This window comes from Fundulus heteroclitus, chromosome 22 (genome assembly GCF_011125445.2).
Source record: "Fundulus heteroclitus isolate FHET01 chromosome 22, MU-UCD_Fhet_4.1, whole genome shotgun sequence".
NCBI lineage: Eukaryota > Metazoa > Chordata > Actinopteri > Cyprinodontiformes > Fundulidae > Fundulus > Fundulus heteroclitus.
In genome coordinates, this window is record NC_046382.1 from 40725118 (window position 1) to 40749071 (window position 23954).

The 23954-nt window shown below is 41.8% G+C and overlaps 1 protein-coding gene across 1 annotated transcript in view; it reads right to left on the reverse strand.

The window, feature by feature from the left end:
* cdh11 (cadherin 11, type 2, OB-cadherin (osteoblast)) overlaps positions 1–23954 on the reverse strand; it is a 138221-nt gene that overhangs the window by 74108 nt on the left and 40159 nt on the right. The window contains exon 2 of the mRNA XM_012881606.3: positions 11957–12008. The gene's annotated coding sequence lies outside the window, so the exon portion shown is untranslated. The remainder of the gene's footprint in view (positions 1–11956; positions 12009–23954) is intronic.

Below are 23954 nucleotides of genomic sequence, written 5' to 3' on the forward strand. Positions count from 1 at the left end.
TTGGACCGAGACAGGATCTCTTAACTGAGTTTCAGTTTCCTTATTCTGAACTCTGCCGGTTCATTTTACTCCTCCTGTGATGTTGTCTTTGGTTTTTTTCTTCCTATACCTCCTATAGCTACAGTACCGCTCAGACTAAATGTAAACCTATCATGGGCATACATGCTGTTAGTTCTGGGCATTCATTGGTGCATTTGAACCATTGCTTCTCCAGGATGGGATGATGGAGTATAGCATACAACCTCAGTGATTTTTTTTAAAACTTGGCTGCACAAGTTTTAAAAAAAATATTGTTGATAATCTGCAATCCACACAAGGTCAAAGATATACATACATCTCCACTAACATTTAGATTAATGGCCCCTATCAGGTTGGATGAAAAATTCATTACTGGTACAATTCTGGCTGGATGTTTGACCACTCTTTTTATCACAAATAGCAGAAATCATTCAAATTGGTAGAGTTTTCTAGCCAAATCCAGTTTTTAATCGCAACCCATAACATTCAACAGATTAGAGGTTAGAACTAGTCCAGAAGCTTCACGTTAGTCTGTGTCTAAACTTAATAAACTGCTTGTGCACCCTAGGCAGCAACTACAGCCATCAGCATTTTTGCATTGCTTTAGAGGAATATCAACCTGTGTTTCTATGCAGATCTGTTTTAATTCGGCCCCAGCATCTAAATCCAATTTAAGCCCAGGTTTAAATTACATGAGATTTTTCTGTTAGGGAGCAGAATTCACGGTTCTATAGGGTTAGAGTTACAAAAAGTCATCCAAGTCCTGAAGGTAGGTATGCTATTATTTTTCTGAGATACTATATTACGCTAGATTTAACTGTTTGGACACTTTCTACAAAGTTACGCTTTAGTCTCCTCAGTCCACATTACATTTACCCAAAAGTGTATCTAGGGACTAGATTACACACAACCAACTGGACTTTGACGCTAACTGTGAAGCCGTGTGTAAAAAAGATCACCAGTGCATACTCTGCTTAAGGAAGCCCTGCCATGTTAATATAGACCGAACCATCATGACCCTCATTTATCGTGCTTTTATCAAATTTGTTTCATTCTTCTCTCTGGTCTCATGGTTTGGTCATACAACTTTGAAAGAGAGAAATTCCCTCCTGCGGTGTCATCCAGACCGACTGGAGAGTGCCGGCCATCAGTCTCATCAGCTCCAGCACTTGGTCTCTTCTGTTTTAAACTACAAGTCCCATCCCCTTCCCAGGGAGTTTCAGCTCCTTCCCTCTGGTTGGAGGGAAGTCCTGAAATGTAGGACAAGCCGTTTCATCAACAGCTTTGTTGCTACTGCTGTTGATGAAACGCACAAACAGAAATGACAGAGACTGCATATTTATCTCGGTCGTCCCATTACTCTTTGTTCTGTGATTTTCTTTGCTGAGTACTGCTATATTTCGGTCATGTTGAGAACGCTGAAAAATAAATCTACCTATGAGTTCAAGGAAAGAGAACTAGAACCTTGACTGTGGGTGATAACCAAGCAGTTTTTAGGCAATTAAATGTTGTTTTTGGCCACCAGCGGTTTTGGTCCCATGGATGGCGTTTGTGTTCACTGCCCTTCATTTTACTGAGTCAAGTGGGACCTCCAGTGTTTTAGATGTTGCTCTGGGTTATTACATGACCTCCTGGATGCGTCGGCGATGCACTCTTGGAGTCATTTTGGTAGCCAGGCCACTCCTGGGAAGGTTCACCAATGTTCAAAGTTTTCTCAGCTATAAATATTGGCTCTCACTGTGGTTCACTGGAGCCCAAAAGCCTTAAAAATGGCTTTGTCACTGACAGAAGTTAATAGCTATGTTTCTTTTCTTGAATTTATTTATAACAGGCCTGATGTGTTGCTCTTTGGGACATTTCAGCCTGCATCATGTCATTAGAAAGGTTCTTTATAAAAGATTTCCTATCCATACCCAGGCGAAAAGGCCTGGGTATGGATAGTGAAATACAAAAAATCTAGTCAACCAAAGTTAGCTCCGGATTTTCAAAGAGGTAATTAGTTTTTCCACATAGGACCAGGTTGCTTTGAAAGGCTTTTTTTCCTTAACAAATGAAACCATCATTTGTTTCCCCTCATCCTCCCTTGGTTGTGGTAGTAAATCCGTTTGTCGATCTAAGACTGTAAAGGACGACAAAACGAGAAAACAGAAGAAATGAAGCGGACGAGTTCCATTCACGGCGGTCTAAACATCCATCCGGCTCTGCGCCGCTCCTTTTCTATCCCTGTCTTTATTCTCTGGCACGGTCCAGCAGGACCCATCGCTGCAAATTAAACCTTTGCAATATGGGCTTATTCTGACACTGTAATTACTGCAGAACACTGTAAGAATATACCTAGGCAGAGAAAATCCACACGTATAATTACGTGGAGCTGCACGGCACCATAACATTTTGCTTCGTTCTTCTTTCTCCAATCCTACGTTTATCCCATTTGGACAAAATGGCACATCAGACACACGCTTCTACCCTCGTCGGCGGCTCCGTGAGTGTAACGCGGATGTGCATGTGACTAATGACTCAGGCTCCTCAAAAAGTATGCATGGAGGGGTGTCAGCAGAGGGCCAGGGTTCGCTGTCGAGCACCCGCCGCATCACACAAATCCTGCCGCTAATAGAGCTGCCTTTAATCTACGGCAGGAGAACAGATAAGAGGACCGATAAGCATGTCAGGGGGTCATCCGAGCAAGCCGAAAAATACACGAGCCGCTGAATAATAATCCCACAGGAACATTTACGATTCTGGGAATACGGTTGGAGAGGGGCGACACGGATGCTTTGAACAACAGCTAAACCCAAAAAATGTGCGTGTGTGTGTGTGTGTGTGTGTGTGTGTGTGTGTGTGTGTGTGTGTGTGTGTGTGTGTGTGCGTGTGTGGTTTTGGTCGGCAGCCGTCCCTCGACTCTGGAAGGTGGGGGGCGGCGGGGGACGGAGCAGGAAACGGTGACGTCTGGAATTGATTTGAGGCAGAGGGAAAAATGGAATACTTTGGATTCTTAAAGGCTGGAGGAGAAGGACTGGATGACCACAAAGAAACAAAAAAAAATGTAGCACAGCAAAAAAGAAGTGACCGCATAATCACCAGGGGAACAAAAAAGGGAAAAAGGAATAACAGGGTAGAGAGCAAATATGAGGATGGATTTAGACTCCGGCATGGAAATGAGCCTGCAGAAGGTTTACAGAAAGGCTGCGGCACAAAAGGCTAGAGCTTCTGTAGACACGGCAAGAAAAGTGGGATTCTTTGACTTCCTGTTCCTCTGTTCCCAGCGCTGTCTGGGGCACCCGTTTGACGGGAGAGCCACTCAATGAATGAAGTTATTCACAAGACTGGAACTGCAGCAAAACGGGCCGCGTTGGTATTGTTACCTTCAGATTAGAAGTGATGCCATCAAAAATGCAGATACGCAACCCAGGTTTGGAAATGAGTGAGAGAAGATTGCCGATATAAGAGGAATCAGAGTAAAAGCTGAGGATGAAGGATGAAGAGTGGAGTCAAGGGGTGATGAGAGGGAAAAGGAAAGCAGAGGGCCGAGTAACTTAAGACGCTGTTGCAGCCGCTCCAGCTTCTCTAGAAAGACCTGTTTTACAGCAGAGCCGTGAAACAGTTTCTTTTCTATCCCGTTTCCACAGCAGTGGCTGAGTGTTAGACTCCCTTTATTTTGGGAGAGGGCTGTGATCCTAACACATGTAGAGAATGCAGCCTGAAAAAGAGGATTCAAAGCCAAACAACCCAACTAGCAGCACAGACAAATGGAAGGAAGAGTGCCTCGCTCACATCTGCCTGAAATACACCCACAGAATGAGCAGCTGAGCGTCGTGTAGAGCAGAGAGGAGGAGCGGGGCCGTGTGGAGGTAATGTGGCACACATGCAGACCAGCGACGGGTATGTTTATGATCTGATTCACAACTCTAAGATGCTTTCATAACCCTCAGATTTCTTTTAATACATCCTATCAAGTTAAGCCACAAATGTCAGTCTCTTCTGTTGGAACTGACAGTGATACCCCAACACAACATGGTGTGTATTTGTGAAGAGGAAGGAACGTGATGCCTGCTTTTCAAAACACTTTACAAATAATAATAATTATCTAAAGTAGTTGCATTCAGCCTCCCTGAATCAACACTTTGTAGAAGCATCTTCTGCTCCAAGCCTCTGGAGGTTTGTTCTCCACCAGCCTTGAACAGCTAGAACAGGGGTCTTCAACTCCCATCCTTGAAGTCCAGTATCGTGGAACTCAGGATCAGCCAGACAGGAACAATCCTCAATTCAATATTGGGTCTGGAATTTGACTGGACCGTTATAGATTAGCATTCCTAAATCATTATATTGTAGCTCTGGTTGAATGTTTATAGTCACTTTTCTGATGGAAGCATTGCTCTGTATCTAGCCCTTTCTGTCTCGCATGACCTCCAGCTTCCCTGTCCCTGCTGAAGAAATGAATCTCCCAGCCTGACGCTGCCACCATCATGTTGGGGATGGTGGTGACAGCATCAAGTGATGAACATGTTGTGCCCTGAGTGTTCTGCATCAAGTCCAGAAGGTTCAGTTTAGGTTTTAACTGACTTTTCCCAAATGTTTGCTTTTTCCCCTAAATGGCCTCTATGAGCAAGCTTTGTGGACTGCATTGGTTTGACAGGATTAATTTAGGGGTACGAGAGTAAAGGGGGACTGAATGCAATGCATTACTTTTGTTAAGTTTTACTGTAAACAATGTCTAAATATTTGTTCTGCTTCACAATCATGCACAACTTGGTGGTGATGCGCAGCGTTGCTTTTCTCCCACCAATAATGTTTAGCCTCTTGATGCCAAACGCTGACCAGAACACTTTTTTCCACATGTTGGATGAGATCCCTAAATGGCCTTTCCTCCTGCCACTCTGCCATAAGGCCCACATTCATGCTGCAGACGACTTGGTTGTCCTGTTGACAAAAGACCAATTGAATGGGATTTCATTTAGTGGTATCAGTGGATAATTGGCTAAATAAAAACACACACCACAATTCAGAATGTTCTGTTTAAAACCTAGACATAACCGTGCACCCTGTTTCTCCCATTATACAATTAAGCCCTAGTTTTTGTTTGATAATGCCAACAATCCTGATATAATCTACTAGGATCCTATGGATCTGCTCTTCTCCATTGTGCCCAATGTACCAGTGCTTCTCAAATAGTGGGGAATGCCCCCTAGGGGGACATGAAGGTATTGCAAGGGGGCACAAGAACAGCCTTTTGTCCTGAAAATACAGGCCTTCTAAATGTGACAACAGCACCCCCTGCTGTTTTGAATGTACCTGTGATCAGTAGTATGATGAATACTATTAATAAACTGCTAAAAAAGTGAAAGTTTTTTTCTTCTTCAATGTGGGGGCCCAACAGAAAACATTTCAGAACTTATGCATTGGAATACGTGCGTACAACGTGACAATACAAAAACAGTTCAAGAGAGATGAATACTTTTGAAGGGGCTGTAGGCTTTTGATTTATCTTTACAGTTTAATGCAGCTGTTCCCAACGTTGGAGAATGTCTGCACTTAACCAGGATCTGTAAAACTAAGCCGAGGTCGGGTTCTATGAGTGATTTTCCTTGTATTGTTGTTAGACTAGTGTGGTAATCACATCCCACTTGGGCTCCGTTTCCTATGTGTACGCGGTGAGAACTGTTTAAATCTGCACACTGCAGAGGACCATTGAATGTGCTATTAACCGATCAGCGGGAACCCCATTCATCTTATTAGCAATGCTCGTTAAAGCGACTCCGCCGATGATGAGTGCTGTAGCGCATTATTGGCCCCGTGCAACAGTCCCCCAGCTGCCAAACCGCCACAGATGGGGGAACAAAGAGGCCGACTAAAAAGAATGGATGCTGCTTTCAAGTTCATGGCAAACATGTGACTTTAGGAGGGCACGGATAATGGATGACGGTGGAGGAGAAATCAAGAGATCAACTAAAATTGCCAAGCAGTAGGGGAAAGAGAAGGAGATAGAGAGCAACATAGGGGGATTTGTGTCCATGCATGGTTAGCCATGTGTGTTCATGCTTTAGTGAGCTCAGAGTCTGTTCCAGCATGATGAATAGGGGCTAGAGATATTAAAATATGAGACAGAAAGAGAGAGAGCGATATGAAAGGGAAGCTGAGAGGATAGGAGGTGGAAATCCTCTTTTTTTCCATTCTTCCCGAAAGAGAAATGAGAGACTTAATCCTTGGGGGCTTACATTTGTTTTTTTTCCTTTCTATCTCCCTATTTTTTAGTATTCACTTTTTTCTGTTTGCTCTACCTGATCTTTGCATTTCTTTTGGCTCTGCTTAGGTTTTTGTAGCTCTGACTGCTGCCATCCATTATCCATATTTGCATCTCTTCTTTCTGTCCTTCACATCCCCCTATCCCAAAATCCCCCTTTTCCTCCCCTCTCCATCCATCCATCCATCCATCCATCCATCCATCCATCCCTCCCTACATCCCCCTCCCCTCTCCCCTCCAGCCCACTAGGACTTTGCAGAGATACTGATGCAGACTTTATCTCTCTAGGTTTACATGTTATCACTTGATTCTCTGTCTGTCATTTTAACCCAAAAACCATACGAGAGCCAACCAAGCAGTCAAAATAAAATACATTAATAGCATTTTATTGTCTTTATTTGATTAATAATTAGTATATAATAATAAAAAAAACCTGCACATTTAGGTCATACAGTACTATTTTTTTCTTCCCAAATTGTGTGAAAATCCAGGTGGCTTTCAGGCTGTAAGCTTGGTTGATCAAGCCGGGTCTGTAATCTCATACTGCAGGACGGCTTCATTTTCTGCATCCGCGGCGCCTCTCTAAGCTATTTCCCATCCATTCCGAAATGTCATTTCATCCTCATAGTGGATTGTTTAAGCTTCTAAATGAAATATTGTTACCCAATCTCATCACGCGCTGTTCCCAAAGCTGTGGCAATTACATCATCACCTGCGTTGCCCATGCGTGAACAACATCAAGGACGACAGGAAGCGGAATCCCGACGGACTCTGATAAGACGGTTTGGGTTGAACCCAATCCGCCGATGTCTTCGTTTCTTTAAATCCCAGCATGCAGAGGGAAAATCTTTGTTTTCTCTCGGTCAGGATGTTCAAACTAAATTTGTGCAATAAGTGGGGTATTCAGCTAACGGAATGAGCGGTTCCTAAATACTAGCAGTTTCATCACTCCTAGTTACTGCGTCATTTTAGATGTTCTAAACTGGACCCGCCCTCCAGAACCTCACAACAACTCGCCTCCTAATCGCGTTTTCAGACCAGGTAGCGTACGGTCTGTGCTTAACATTACGTCAAGCACACAAGACTCAAAAAGGAGCATCGAGGCAAGAAAGGGAGAACAAGTTCAATTCAATTCAATTCAATTCAATTCAATTCAATTCAATTTTATTTATATCAAGGCACTTTACAAAGTCAAGTTCAATCATATTATACAGATTGGGTCAGATTATACAGATTGGTCAAAAATGTCCTATATAAGGAAACCAGTTGATTGCATCAAAGTCCCGACAAGCAGCATTCACTCCTGGGGAACCGTAGAGCCACAGGGAGAGTCGTCTGCATTGTCCATGGCTTTGCTGCAATCCCTCATACTGAGCAAGCATGAAGCGACAGTGGGAAGAAAAACCACCCATTAACGGGAAGGAAAAACCTCCGGCAGAACCGGGCTCAGTATGAACAGAACCGGGCTCAGTATGAATGAATACTAATCAGTACTTAAGAAGCAGAGACCTCATAGGAGTCGATGCTGTTTTACGTCATTTAAAGAAGATTTGACGGGTTCTCATCCAGAGATGCAGCGACCAAACGTTTGTGGCAGATTTCTACGATTTTTTGCCCACACCACTTAAAGCAGTTTACGGTCTCCCTTTAATGACTGCAGTACAAGAGCAGCGTTTTGAACTCTATTTGCGTTTGTTTTCCTTCTCCACAACGCTTTGTGAATCCACTCCATGAATCACAGATAGTGACCCCTGAGCAAACAGCAGCCCCTCTGAGCGGCCTCCTGCTGAGCAGAGTTATCTGCTGAAGTCAAATACGTACACGTCATTCCAGACAGGACCAAAACACCTCCCTGGTGGGAGCGAATCGACAAACCGTCAGCATGGAGCGTACTCACCCCCCCAAAAAAAAAAAAAATGTTTGTATTAACTGATCAAAACTATGAGTCACATAGGGATGAAATGACCACCCCCCCAACCGAAGTTGAAGCGGCGGGGGGAAAGAGACGCTGTCTTTAAATTCTCCCCAGCTTTCCCAGAGTGCTTTATTGATGTGTGCCTTTTCTGTATCTGGCTCTCAATCAGTTAGACGGCTGGATAATCAATAGTGGTAGAGGGCGTTAAAACCGCGCGTGTGTGTGAAAATCCGAGGGGGGGAGAGGAAAAAAAAAACATCTCCTCCCTAATTCCTGCCCCCTTATCTGTCCTCCCAGACACCCATCAGTGTCACATTCCTGAAGATATATGGAGCTGATTGTTAATGAGTTTTAGCAGCGTTTTGCCACTCTACTTCCCACTGTGCAGAGGGGCTTATCAGCGCTGCGTTTCACCTACCGCTGCTTTTATGGGCACAGGCTGTCTATACAGCAAACTGCCAGGCCTCCCCCGCGTCCCGCGTCTCACGCTCACATACACTGCTTCAGCTGTCTGTCGGGGTTTGAAGTTGTCAGACGTTTCTGTGGTCGATCAGGCACGTATCCTGTGGTTGCTAACGCTAAACAAAGTTTGAACTTAGATGGCGTTGCTTAAACAACAGGTAGGGTAGAGGCCTTCACTTGAAGCCCTCTGGATCTCCTGAGAAACAAAGTGTTTCGACACATGACTACATCGCCGCTCTCCCTCTTAATCAACCAAACATCCACGCGTCAGTCTCTCCTGGCGTAGAAAGCCCACTTTCCGTTGCTTACGAGTGGCCACGCAATCAGCATTAATCAAAGCCGTCCAGAATTTGGAGCACTCGGGAATAAATGCGCGAGTAATGAGGCTGCAACGTGGAGATGGAGCCATCATGACCCGATTAATGCACTTCTTCGGGCTCAAGTGTATTAAACGCAGCAGATCAGACCGTTAGATCGCAAAACAGTTTTCTGTTATTTTTTTTATTTTTTTTTTTATAGTCAGCTTTTTGATGTGGTTCTGGTGTACAACCTCCAGCAGAAGTACAACACAGTTTCCGGGGGGAATTCTCCCGTCAGTGTCCAATTTTGTAATCGCACGCTGCAGCTATACGCTTTATCTGCAATGATGCTGTTGTAAGCATTCCATTTCTCTACGCTTAATGCATGCAAAGTCAGACTACACGCTGAAAATATCCTGAATACGTGATCTGCGTGCAAACAAGTGTTGTGATAGAGGACTTCTGCTGTGAAATGCCCTTAAATGAAAGCCCGCGCCTTGATGCTGGTGCAGCTTAGGCCTTTCTCTCCTCCCTCAGAGGTTTTAATTCCACGCAGCCTGAAACTTTATACTCTGTAGCTCAACTGCCTGAGAGTTGACACAGTGCGTAATTACGAACCATTCTAAAAAAAACAAAAAAAACAAGTGGAGAGAGAGGGGGTGGTGGGGTGGTTGGTCCTAATGTCCTCATCCTGCTGTCTCTGTGGGTGAAATTGGTCTAGAATGAAATAACAGGGAAACCTAGCCAAGGGCTGTCACATAAACACGCTCAGAACAATATATATGTTGCTTTCTTTCAGTAGCAATAGGTCCAAAGAGGAAGGCACTTATCACAGGCAGAGGGGGTTAGAGATAGTGTTCATGAGAGAGAGAGAGAGAGAGAGAGAGAGAGAGAGAGAGAGAGAGAGAGAGAGAGAGAGAGGAGGGATGGTATGACCTGAGAATGGCTCCGATAAGCTCTTTTGTTCCCTTTCTAATTCTCCCTCAAACAAGAAAAACCCACAGACCAACACGGAATCGCTTCATCAGTTTCAAAGTTGCTCAGGAGGTTATCTAGATGAATGCTTCATATTATGGGATATGTGCTTTTATCCCTTTATGGTGGTCAAAGGGCTACACATGCAATCAGAGCGCAGCCCGGCTAAAGCCTTTGGAGTCCAAGGAATTGTAATAACGAACGAGCTTAACGGGGAACCGTCAACGAAGACACGCTGCAGAGTGCTTTATTGATGTGTGCTAAAACAGGACTACAACAGGTTGACCCTAGCAAAGCATGAGATGCAAGTCAGGGTTAATTAGACTCACAGACGTAGACAGGTACATGAAAGGGAAAAAGAACACCAATGATGGTGTGCGTTCACTGGATAATCAACCCCTCAGATATGTTGTTTCCAGATATTTCTGCGCTTCCCCGATGGGTGTCAAGGGAAACATTTAGCTAAGAGCTTCAGCATCTACTTAGCCATAGGTTAGGTTTCCCTGTACAACGAAAATAAACACGAAAATAGGATGAGGCGTGCTGTCCCAGGATGGATTAGTATCAGGTTTGCTGTGTCAGCTGTTTTTCTAGGTTGACCTCTTCCTAGTACATATTTTCCTTACCTCACTTTGTTTTCATGATTACCCAACAGTTAGAGATGTGTTTGACAGCCTTCTCTTAAATACAAAAGCAAAAGCACAAAAACGGACAACTAACAAACATTTTTCAGCATCAAATTCATACAGTTTATAGTCCGTTAAAGGTGACGCCAGTGGGATGATTGGATTGAGTGGAGTTTTCTCTGGCTGAGCGTAGCATAGAGTATGGTCCCCCCCACTGATTTCAAATCAATATGACACCAAAGCTGAGATAGCTGGTGCTGATATTTAAGAGATTTAAGAGACTATGAGCACTACACTCTGTCTACTATCAGTCTTTTTATACATCTCTGCGCTCATATCCACATCAGCATATTTAAATACGGACCGCACAGTAGTTCAGATGTCCGGGGTTCAATTCTAAACCACGATGTGTATGCATGGGTGTTTTCTGGCTACTCTGGTTTTGTTCCACAAACTTTACTTCAATAGCAGTTGTAAAGGTTGTAGCTGTGCTGTCTCCAACTTAAAGCAATCAGGTCCAGTATGCTTTCATTTCTCATTTTAATTATTTTTTTCCTGTCTCAGAACACCGACCCATTCTTATTGGAGGAAAATCCAGCTGTAAGCTATTTTTTACCCGTTAGTTTGCCGGACGCCATCTTTGCATATGGAGCATTTTGATTTTATTTTATTCTTTCAAGTTTCTTAAGAATCCCGATTCTCAAATCTAAGATAGGTTCGTAAAACTTCTACTTGTGGGATTTTGTGTCATCAAGGTATATAACATGGACAAGTTATCTGGATGCAAGGAAGTATTTATTTTAAAGCATCCTTCCTGAGAGTCTTTGGACAAATATGTCTTGTACCAGTTTCAGTTGTAGGATTAAATTTTGCAGCTCTTAAAATAGCTCGTCAGCCTGCCAGTCACTCATCAGCATGGTCTAGATTGATTAGACCTGCCTGTTAATACATGCAACCTTTTCTCTAGGTTTAATAGAAAGCAGCTTAACATGGAAGATGCGAGGTGAATGATTCAGTGTAACAGAAACATGCACCCGAAGGGCTGATACATTGTAAGCTACATTTTCAAAGCATAAGATAACATTAAATATGCATTATTTACAAATGCTACTGAACAAGCTGCTGCAGGCAAACACAAGCTCAGCAAATTTGAATAATTTTCTATTAGCAGTGAAGGACACAACTCATTAGTAACGGAGGCTGAAGCAAGAACTAGAAAATAGTTTTTGAAGCATGGATGGAGAACAGGGAAGACAATGTATGAATGAACGTGTCTGAGGGTAAATGGAACGATGAGTAGGTTAGTGGGTCTACTGCCACGGAAAGTCCTTTTGACTCTACCAACCAGCCAAAAAATAAAGAACCGTACCTTAACCCAAAGGGAAGAAAAAAAAAAAAAGAAAAAAAAAAAAAAGAACCGTACCTTTAGCTCATCAGTCTTTGCGGAGTGAGACCCGTTCTCTCCACAGAACAACCTGAAAGAAAGAGAGAAAGAGGGGAAATTTACATGATTTACATAAAACATACTGAAGTGCAACAAAACTGCAGTTTCATGCTTTTTCAAAATAACTTTAAATCTAGAATACAATGTATCTGACAGTTGCCCCCGAGGTTCCACACCATCAAAGGTTCTCAAAACTGGAAATAATTCAAAACAGCCGAATATGTGTTTCATAAATGCAACGTAGAAGTGTAGTAGCATTTTTTAGCCAGCTGACCAGCAAGGTGCAGCAACATGAGGGGGAATGGCAGTGTTCAACTGCTCTATCCTTTAAATTTCAAGAAGATATTTGGTACGTGTTGAATATGCATCAACAGGCAGTGGCAGTATGCAGATGCCATCTTGGCTGTGTCCAGTGGTATAAAACAAATTTGTGACACTAAAATATAACAGCCATGATGAGAGCCAGTTGATAAAACAAAAGCATTTTAAATTTGTTATACATTGGTACCAGCATGACAAGTCAAGTAGTATTGCATAATTATCATACAATCACTTATTATAAAGCTTTGCTGTAATCATGTCATACATGTAAAAACTTAAAACCCTACAGATCGGGAAAAGGATATCAATAAAGTAACCTCAGTCCTGAAGTTAACAGGTTTACATATCAACTATATAAATCTTTTTGCATGGTGCTATTCAACTATCAGTGGAAAATGCATGCTAATGTTTTTTAAAACTAGGGGAAATGTCATTAACCATCTTTATTTTAGTTTTGCCTGCTGACACACAGTACTAAACTTAAAAGCACTTTTAAGCAGTTAGCTAGAAAGCAATGTGAGTAAATATGAATTTTACCAGTACAGTTTATTTTAGCAGAGTAGGTAACTCAGAATAGGTTTTAGTGTTCATTTTAAAGTAAGGAAGGTCACACAAAACCTGGAAAATCACATTCCTAACTAATAACAAAACTGCTTGAATAAAAAATATGGATGAAAAAAGTCTCTGATAGCAATTTTCTTTTATTTACTTATTTTCAGTTCTTCAAGGCCACAAGGCTGTTTGACTTTTGTTTTACTAGGATTGAGCTCAGAAAGGTTCCGGGCAAGACGTGGACGTTTTTTTATGTTGAATTTTGCCACAGAATTCTGTGCCCTTTCATCCATTACATTCCCAGATCACCTAGGGTGTTTCAGGGGTGAGTGACTGAACAGGACTTTCTGTTGCCCCGATCAGTGCAACTACCAGGAACCCCCTGGGTGAGCTACTTAACCCAGGTGGGTCTCAGTGGAGAGGTTTCAAGGCCAGCCGTTGAGCTGAAATGTAGTGCAAAGCTGATATCCTACCAGTGTGAACCAGGGCACTGAAGATGAAAATGTGTGATTTTTTTTTTTTTTTACTTCAGGAACCGAATGAAGGAAGAAAGACATAAAACCAAATCAGCAGGGGTTTGGTCCTGAAACATTCTCCATTACGGAGGCAACATGAGTCATGAATGTGCCAAGCATACGCGTTGCAAGAAAGAGATTTTGCAATGATGTAAAAGTTACACATGAAAAGGCAAAAACTACATTTATCTTCAGAGCAACATTTGTTTTATCTACATATTCATAACCGTACAGTGAGAGACCACATAGCTGTGAGGATGTACGCTCCACTCTGTAGTCATTAGCCCATCCTTTCATGTCTTTTTGCACATTCAGCAAAAAGACATGTAGAAAAGAACCTGAATGTTTTTTGATTGTTTGTTTTATTATTTTTCTTATAAAGTTTTGGCTTTTGAAATCATCAAATTTACTATTGTGCCAAATGGGGTTGTATATGATTCCTATAACCTGATATACTTGAAAAAAACATGCAGTATTCTTTTTATTAAGACACTTAAAATATATATGAAAATGTATGAAATTATTTGTTTAAATTTAAAAAAGAAAAGCAGCAAGCATTCATACTGCAGCTAATATATTGATGATTTGAGTTATAATAATGCCATCTGGATGGAGCATTGGATGGATGGATGGATGGATGGATGGATGGATGGACGGATGGATGGATGGATGCTCCATGCGGTAAACAAAAACTTTGATTACTGGGATTTTTTCTGGCACCTCTTTCAAACTCTTTTAAAAATGTAATATGATGTGAGGCTTGTAACCCAAAACTTTCAACATCTTGCTACACATCAATACCAGCAATATCGAATGTCTTAATATAATGTACTGTAACAATAACTAAAAAGCTGTTGTTAAGAATAATTTCACTTATTCTCTGACATTTGTTTCCAATCTACTACATTTTATATTTGCAAAGGTAAAACAGTGCAGTATTCTTTCATTTTTTCCTGATATACCTAATTAGTAATAAAGATGTTTGAAAGGAAATATCATGAAAGCAACAGTGCAATCAAATTTGAGCCTCATGCACTTCTCAATGGAACCACAAACGGCATCATCTCCAGCAGAGCATCATAACAAATCTTCATTATTAAGTGTAAGTCATATCCATCCAATGCAGCTGCAGTCATTATCATACTATCGCAGCGATTATGTGGCAAATGATCCAGCAGAGATCTATGGAGAGATCCTGCTGTTATATTTATTTTATGAAAGTGTCTTAAATAACACTTGCTGATAGTAATTATCAATAGGGTTGGGCTGTTTACAAACCCAATGTCTTCTATGTAATACGAATTTAGAGCCAACACCACTGTGTTATTGGACTCCTCATCAAGGCGCTGGTTCTGCCTGCTCTGTACGTTCGGACAGTTAGGCTCGCCAAACCAAAGAAAAGGTCAACTCATTATGTGAAAGAAAGTGGATTTCACTTTGAAGTGGGATTGCCAGAAGCAATGAGACAACACTGTCAATAGTATCTCAATTTGAACTTGTTCTTGCGTGAAATGCAAGAAAAAAGGGCCATTGATTTGGAAGACACTTTGGGCAAACTGCAGTGTAAAGTTTGCAGTACACAATCTTACAAAGACTGATATCATTTAGTAAAGTTAAATGTTTTAATCAGCTGCATTTAATTGCTATGTAAGACTCCTGTGATGATCAACACAATGAAGACATTGGATCAGCTATCATAGCACAGTGACTGATGCAAACAATATGGGGGTGTGTTTTGGGCGCGTTCAGGGTCAATTCACTAGGGTTAAATCGTACTTAGAAGATATTAACTTGTGTTAAATAGAAATTATAAATATTAGTGAATAAAGATCACATGACCAGATTTTATAGATTAAATCTGCAAGCTTCCCTAAACTCGTCTTCATTACAACTTTATACTGCAGTAGCAAAAGACAGTAGCCCATCTCAGCCACCAACTGTGTCCATAATGTAGGCAGCGAGTGGATGGGCAGACATTTCTTCTGCTTTAATGCAGAAAATACACAACTCAATGCTTCACACCTCAGAAATCCTATTTTATTTTAAGTGTTCACTGCTTTAAAGGCGTGCCAGTTAGATTATGCATGAATTATGTTATTTGGTAAACATCTGGGCTGAACAGTTGAAGGCCCTGGGTTCAGATCCCAGCCTGGGATCTGTCTGCAGGGAGTTTGCATTTTCTCCCAGTACATGTTTTGAGTTCTCTCCGGGTACTCCGGCTTCCTCCCACGGAACATTGCACTGCCTGTACAGATTGTGTGTACAGATGCAATGATACATCATTTGCTTTCTTTCTCTGAATAGAACTCTACTCCCATAGTTCCACGGAGCAAAAACACTTAAAGATGCTGATGTACTTCACAATAGCAAACAACTAGAGGCAAAATACCAGAACCTCTCTTCAGTTGTTGTGTTGTAATGCAACATGGTCAATATTTCTCTCATATGGAGACATGATGTTTTCCAAGCACTGAATGGGATTGAGATCATATGGATTATTTCTGCAAGTCACAGACATCATTTTTGTTTTTGATCAGTGTCCAAATGTGGCTGCCAAACCAACTTACATGGGGAGATATGCATAATTTGTGCACACACGTCAAGTTCAGATGTAAAATAGGCAGTTTGAAATCCAGCCATTTGTGTTGTGCCTTGTCATTAGCTAAAAGGCCTAAAGCTGGAATGAGACCAGAATAATTATTGTGATTACAGTCCTCTGTAGCTGAGTCCTATCCAAATATGTTACACACGCTCAGATTTAAATCATGTGCTTCCCAAATGAAGATGCTGGGAATTATTACATGATAGAAGCCAGCTGGAACATCGGCTCCAAAAACTGGACAGAAAGGAAGAAGTGTCACCCGGTTGTTACCTCAGACAGTTTATAGCATTTTTTTATTTTTTTTTATTTCACACATTGTATTCCAGGTTACTGGCTTTAAGAGGCAGGACATCAGATGAACTTCAGCTGAAGCACAGATGTCAACCTCCAGTGCCCGAGGGCCTGCAACTTGTAAATGTCTCTAAGCTTCACCACACCTCAATCAAATGATCAGCAGGACGCTAGAAAACTTTCCCATGAGGAGGGAACTCAATAATTTATTTCTGTTGTATTTGATCAGGGACAATCTAAAAGATGCAGGTCACCTGTCCTTGAGGGCTAGAGTTTGAGACCCCTGGTTCAAGGAAAGGGTATTAAATATGTCCTAGCTTTGAGGATGAAATTTGTCTATTTTGGTAGACTTTTGAGAAGGCCTTGACATTCAGGTCTGTCTTAAATATTCTCCCTTGCTGATTACTTCCTACATTGCCTGGTACATGTTGTGATTGCGTCTCAGACAACCAAATGGCAGCTTGATATTGTCAGTTTGAGCAGAATTTGATGGTAGCTGCACAGCTCGGCCAGATGGGCACAGCTGGAAAATAACACACAGACACACACACACACACACACACACACACACACACACACACACACACACACACACACACACACACACACACACACACACACACACACTGACAGGCAGGGACCAGTGGATCCCAGCTGGTTCTGTATATTCTATGCACCGGTATGCATTCACTGTTGCAGGGAAGCAGACAGGGTTACCCGGCACTGGACCATGCACAGGCATCTATTTTTATACTTGCCTGGATCCACGCGCTAGGACTTGCTTTGGTAATTTTGGCAAGAGCCTACAAACGGGTTGGATTTTTTTTAAAGCTCGTCTAAATATGGCAGCAGTTATTAAAATGAACACCCACTGCATTTTACTATTGCATCTTCTTTTTTGTCCTTCCTTTTAACTTCTTTTCGGTGTGCAGTTCCTTTCATATATTTCGTCTCCAGGCGAACATCCTTCTCTGGCTCGCCTCCTCCTCCCCCGCTTCTTTCTCGCCTCCTCACTGACTCATTCCTGAGTTTAAAATAAAATCCTACAAAGGGGATGCAGGTGCATGTGGCGGCCAGTCACTTTACAGGAGATCGGCTAGTCTTCCTTTTTTTTTTTCCATCCTTAAGCTCTATTGACCCGCACCCACAATACTGCTACTTGTGCAGCACTTGATCTAGTCACCAGTGCTAAACGGCCTCTTTCTCTGTCAAAAGATCTTAAATAACTCGTTTAGATAAGCGTCAAGGAAAAAGAATAAAAGGCAAAAATAAATAAACGCATACATCCTCTGAAAACCATATCTTTTCCGTGGCTAGATTTATTTCAAATTAGACTTTAAGTAATTACTCTCTAAATTGTGTCATGTGTTAATTGTAGGCCACTACAGTGTTGGCTAATAATATAGTATATTGTTAACCAAAATACATAGAAAAACAGGTATTTTTGTTTCAAGTATGAAAACCACTTTGTGAAATGGGAATCTAATATCTTTACATCATTTATCAGGTACGATCCATCTTTTCCTGTTGCGTAGAACTACTATTCCAGTCAACCCTGACACCTACTGTTTAGGAGGGGGACTGCAGTGAGCCTAACCCTAATATAACCAGTCACCTCTCCATGTATACAAATCTATAGTACTATACATTATACAGCTCATTCACTGCATTGCCAATGATACATTTCCACATTAGCTTGTTGTAAGTTTTGGAAATTTCATAGATCCAGTCCATCAAACTGAGAACATGTTTTTATTGCCCTCACTACCTTTCTAAATAGTGGAGAGGCCTTCAGGGGAAATTCATCCCTCCAAAACTGCTCTGCTGTCCATTGGACAGTCAGGACTGTGTGACATACGTTTTGTCACGTGTGTCTGCCCACTAGAGTCTTCCACAACTCCCTGCGGCCGTCTGTGTGCATCAAGATTTAAGTGAGTGGGCTGACTCCATCAGTCATCAAAAGGTGGCACTAAATATGCAGCAATAAAGGAAAACCGCATGTCCAGAGTGGAGATCACAAACAGAAGCAGGGGAAGGCTGAACATGAAAAAGTTAACATCAGGGAGGCTGCAAAGCAGAGGGAGCAGTCAACCTCAGGGGAAAAGGGTTAACCAACAAAAAGGCTGCAAATGCTCCTAAACTACATCCAGTAACAGAATAACATCACAAACCTTTTTATGTTTCTGAACATGCAGCGAGAGAACAGCAGGTAGAGGCACGACTTTAATAACTGACATGTTTATGTTATGTCCTTCTTTTAAAGGAGATTTTTAAATCAGGCATTCGTGACTGGATGGTGAATTGTGTATATTTGAAAGTTAAGTTACGTTTTTCCCGCTTTCCCCTCCTGCAGAGCTGCTAAATTATTTATTTCCCATGCTCTAAATGTAATGTTAAACAATGTTTTACTCAGAGAAGACTGAGCAGTCACAATAAAACTCAGAGTTATAAATCGCTTTAATTCCAAGAACCACTTATTACCACAAATACACACAAAGCATACTGATAGCATAGTTTGTGTGCTACTGGAACTCAGTACACTCATACTTTTTACATTGTTTCCTGGCCCTAAATTCAGTTCTCTGCCTCAGCGATGCAATATTGCTCATTTACTGAAACCTGGCCATGTTTTTTAATCAGGTTGAGATGAAATCCTTCTTGCACCCTTGAATTGCCACACTTTTCTGTTCGGTAAAAGGCTTTTATTAGTCCCCATGGCTCTTAACAGCCCAAGTTGCAAGTCATTTGCATTGTGCATATTCATATTTGCTTCTCGTCTGATTTCACTGGTAATTTATCTTTTTGGTGTTTAATACAGCACAAATAAAATAAAGAGGCAAAAGCAACAACAACAAATGCAGTCCCCTAGATTTGCTTCCCGTGGAGGCAGCGTGGGTGAAGTGTAATTTGGGCTTCAGAGAAAGATTGTGTGAATCTAATATTGAGTGGAGAATGTAAAAATGAAGTGGGGCATACAAAACTGGTGGAATGGAATATTTTTTACTTTATATTTTCATACTTGCGCTTTCATTAGTAGCATACAAGGAGTTTCTGCAACAACTTATTTCAAGGTGAATGGAAAGGGGCAAAGCTCCAAGCGGAGCATAGCGCCAGCACTGGACTAAAGGGACATTGCATGACTTTCTTTCACCTAATACAAGTCGTTTCTTGTGTGGATTCATTTATATTTATGTATCATTTATATCTAACATACCTGTCAAACTGTATAACCCCTTATCTCACCACGTTCACACAAACAAATTGGTACATTTATGGCACCATGGCCTGTTGATGCATGTTCTACACGCAGCAGGACAGTCAGGGTAATACACGCCAAACTAATAAATGCCGCAAGTAGTTATGTCGTAAATATAAAAAGGTGCAATAATGAGTGGAAACCAAGACCTTGGATTAAGATTCTTATTATCCCTTTAGTCATTCTGCGTTTGTCCAGAAACTTCGGACACCTTTGGGTGCCTTCTGTCATTGTTGGTCAGCTGTTGGCGAGCCTGTCACAATGGGTGACCACTGACCCAAGTTTTTCTATGATTTTGTATGATCTGGTGTCTAGTGGCCAAAACAAACATGTATAATTTAAACATATTTAAAACATTAATCAAAAGAGAAACGGGCATAATAAAGACTTTCACACAGAGGAATCAGATTATTTAAGTCAAAAAGTGACACATCGGCTTTTTTAACGTTGGGCTCTGTAAAATTGGATCTGTTCAAATGAAGGATGGAGGTTATGGTTGTGAATGAAAGAGTACTCTTTTTCTCTATAATTTGAATATATCAAATGGTGTATGCAAATGTTGTTATATTTATATATGACATTTTTAAAGAATCATTATTTTAAAACTGAGACCATTTTACATCCTGTGTGAGTCGTTAAGTTTAACGTTTCCTTTTTATTAATCTTTTTCATACTGCTCCAGATCTAGATAAAAACTGTTCTGCATAATCCTAACTGTCTGATAAGCATGTTTGTTGCATCAGGAAGGGATTTGGTGGTTAAAACTCTGCTAAGTCTGTCTGCATGCTGCAATGACCTGTAATGACCCCTGAACAAGGGAGCAGCCAAAAGGATAGTCTTCCTGAGAAGCACCTTTGTCGTCCAACAGTTTTTCCATATTGCACACACCCTTGGCGTGCTGGGATTATGAAACCTGACCTTCTAGTAAAATTATTTAGCAGTGACTTTTGTTTAATCGGAAGCCGTTGTTCCCTTGCCAGCATCACATCAGATTGTTTTCTAATCACTGTTAGGCAGTGAATCGAATCGTATGAGAATTGGAATTTGCTTCTCCTTCATTCATTATTGGTGTGGATTGATGGTTGTGGATCAAAACACATATCAGACGGACTCACACAGCAAACGTACCCAGCTCTGGTTTGCACCTGCAGGTTTTAAGCTGTTCCCCTTTCCACCAGTGATCAGATGGAGGGCTTATGTCTGAAACCCTCAACAGCAGATATTTTCTGTCCTAAAGCTGAAGGATTGCCACTTCACATTACATCCTGATGGATATAAATAGATAATGAGCACACGCTTTATGCTGACTAGCCTATAAACCGCCATTCGCAGCTGAATTTGTAAACACAGACAGCCTTTGGTTTGAACCTAAACGCAGCTTCTCATGAATCTGTCTTTACGCCGCACATCATATAAAGCATCAACGGCGAGTCGTCTTCTGATGCAGCTTATGACACTAACCACACACACACACACACACACACACACACACACACACACACACACACACACACACTGAGATGGAAGTCAGCACAACTCAGGATAATGAGTCTCATCAAAACCACCAACATGAAAGCAATACAATGACAGCACTTGCAGATAAGACTCGCGTACACGTTTTACTGTACATCCGCATGCAAACACAACACACACACACACACACACACACACACACACACACACACACACACACACACACACACACACACACACACACACACACACACAACAACAACAACAACACACACGGCTAACTCATACAGATCATAACAATGTGTGTTAGTGAGAGGAGCGATATCTCGACGTTGACATGTTGTCTTAGAGAGAGGGAGAGAAACGAACGGCAGCCATGGGATTGACAGGGTGGAGTGGAGGGATGAGGAGCAGGAAAATATACAGATGATGAATGAAGTCAGCGCTCAGCGAGCAGAACAAGGCGGCAAAGACAATAAATATCCATTTTACATATTCCTCTCTGCCTGGCTGAGACACTTATTTGTGCATGCGCACACTCACTTATGACGTTCCTCACTTTCCTCACATGAATATATAATGAAGTCTTACAACTGTAGCGCAGCACAGTCTGACGTCACCCTTCACAGCCCGTTTCTACAATTTCAAACCATAAACCACCCTAAAATGAGACTTCCATTCTCAGATCCCGAAGTAAACGATTCTGTCACCACATTACAGATATACAGCATAACGTCTATCAATTATATATTTAGAAGAGGGAATTAACTTCCAAATGATCCTTTTCTTTATGATTTCCATTTTTTATGCGCCGCTAGCTGGTAATGAGGGAAGTCCTTCAGAGAACTGGGCAGCCATTCAAAGGCTGGAAAATGGCAGCCAGCCACCGTGCCTCTAAGTCAAACGTTTCTAACTCGTGAATATAATTATAGATGGAACGTATAGTGTATGAAAAGACTGCTTTATGAAGTACAGTAATGATCATTTACAATCAGCTAATCACTTCCCTGGTGTGTGATAGACCGGGGACCAGTCCGGGGCCCGCCCCTCGCTGAAAAGCTGCTGGAGATCGCCACGTTGAGTCTGCATTAAAAGCTAGAGATCACCGTTTCAGGGTGGCTCCTCTGTTTCAGGGTCCTTTCAGTTCAAGTCCAGATTGTTATGACTGCTGTCATTTACCATGTGAAAGATTACACACGCAAAACATCCGATTGAAGCTAATTTCACAATGAACCAACGTTTTACTTTCCTATTAAACATCCTCCTGGGCGTTGCTGCGACTATTTATACATTGAGGTCTTGTAAAATAACAACAAGAGAAAAATAAAGGATAAAGCTTTTGGAAACCCTAGTGTTTGTTCAGTTAAAAATGTAGTTATTGCATGAACTCAAGAGTTCTAGCTGTCTGGTGGCCCGTTCAGTGACCCAATGGATCGCTCTCGGTCGTCTCCAACTGCTGAGGTCAACACGACAAAGTTCTGTTCTAGACAAACGGGTTCAGGGAGTCCTGTTCACACTGAACGCACGCTCTCTGAGAGCCGGCCATTTGCCCATGGGAACCTGAACGCACCACTCACAGCAGACGGTGGAAACTTAAAAGCTCGTGTCAGCGATCAGACACGGAGTGAATCCGTGGAAGGCTCAGGTCCAGGTTCAGGACTGAAGTCGCTGCAGCTTGGCTTCTGATGGAGCCTCGATTAAGACTTAAGGATAACTCTAGAAGGAAGCTACGGAGCTGAAGACATTCCAATCATGGCGGGTTACAGTTACCCAACCGTGGTATTCCCAAACTGCCTACAAATCATTTTCGTCTTGTCTGTCAGTCTTTTTGAGGTTGCGTAGTTTTTTTTAAAGCACTAAACATGCAGCCACACAAATGTTGCGGAGGCTTCGTTGAGACCCTATTCAACTAAGTTCAGTTAGATTTATTTCTATAACGCCGATTCGTCATCTCAAGGCACTTTACAAAGTCAAGTCAATCAAATCAAACAGACAGATTTATTGAAAGTTTTCTTTAATCTGCTGGAAACCCAGCAGATTGCACTGACTCACTGACTAGCATCCACTCCTGCTGGATGAGCGTGGAACCACAGCGGAAAGGAAATCTCTCCCAATAAAAGCTACTTTGTTTCTTACTTCAAAACAGAGTCTCAAACATAGTAAACTCACATCAAGCTTCCAGCAGGCCGTTCACCTTCATATCTGAGGCTCATAGTATCAACTCAAGCCACCCTCAGCAGACAGAATTACATGCTGACAGCACCAAAACAGCCATTTGAGAGACAATTTCATAGGAAATGTGATAGGAAGTGTCTGGGGATTTATTGTCATGAGATCTTTTTTACACCCCGAGCAGAACATCTCTGTCCACGACAGGATTTGGAGATTTTTTTCAAAATGAAAGCTCAAGTTCAGTAACCCCAGTTCTTTTGTTTGTTAGCTCACATTTTATTTTAAAGATTATTACATTTTCAGTTTAACGCTGTTTTTCCTGCTGTTAATTATAGCCCTTATTGAAATGCTAGAAATGTTTGAAAATTGAATCACCTGGTCAGTCTAAGAAATATGTAAATAATAACCCTGCAAATGGTATTTTATGTTTCAGCTAAGTGAGTATTTGATGTCTCCATAATAATGGCTGTTGTTGACGCCCAGCGCTCGCTCAGGTACTTATTTACCGCCCCATCACAGAGGTTGAGGTAGAAACAGGCTTGCCCCTGTCTTGTCCACTAATTAGTGAGTCCAGTCAGAGCGCTGGACGGCTACACGGTCAGTGAGCCTCCTCAGAGGAGAGAGGAGTCAGCCCCGCTGAATCACTGAATTCAAATGGTCTCGTGGCAAAAGAGCAAAGATGATTAAAAACCAAAAGGAGGAATTCACGGGGCTGGATGAGCGATGATAAATGTATTAGCAGCCGATGACATTTCCATCACCACCTCATCGATCACCTCAGGGACATTTGAAATG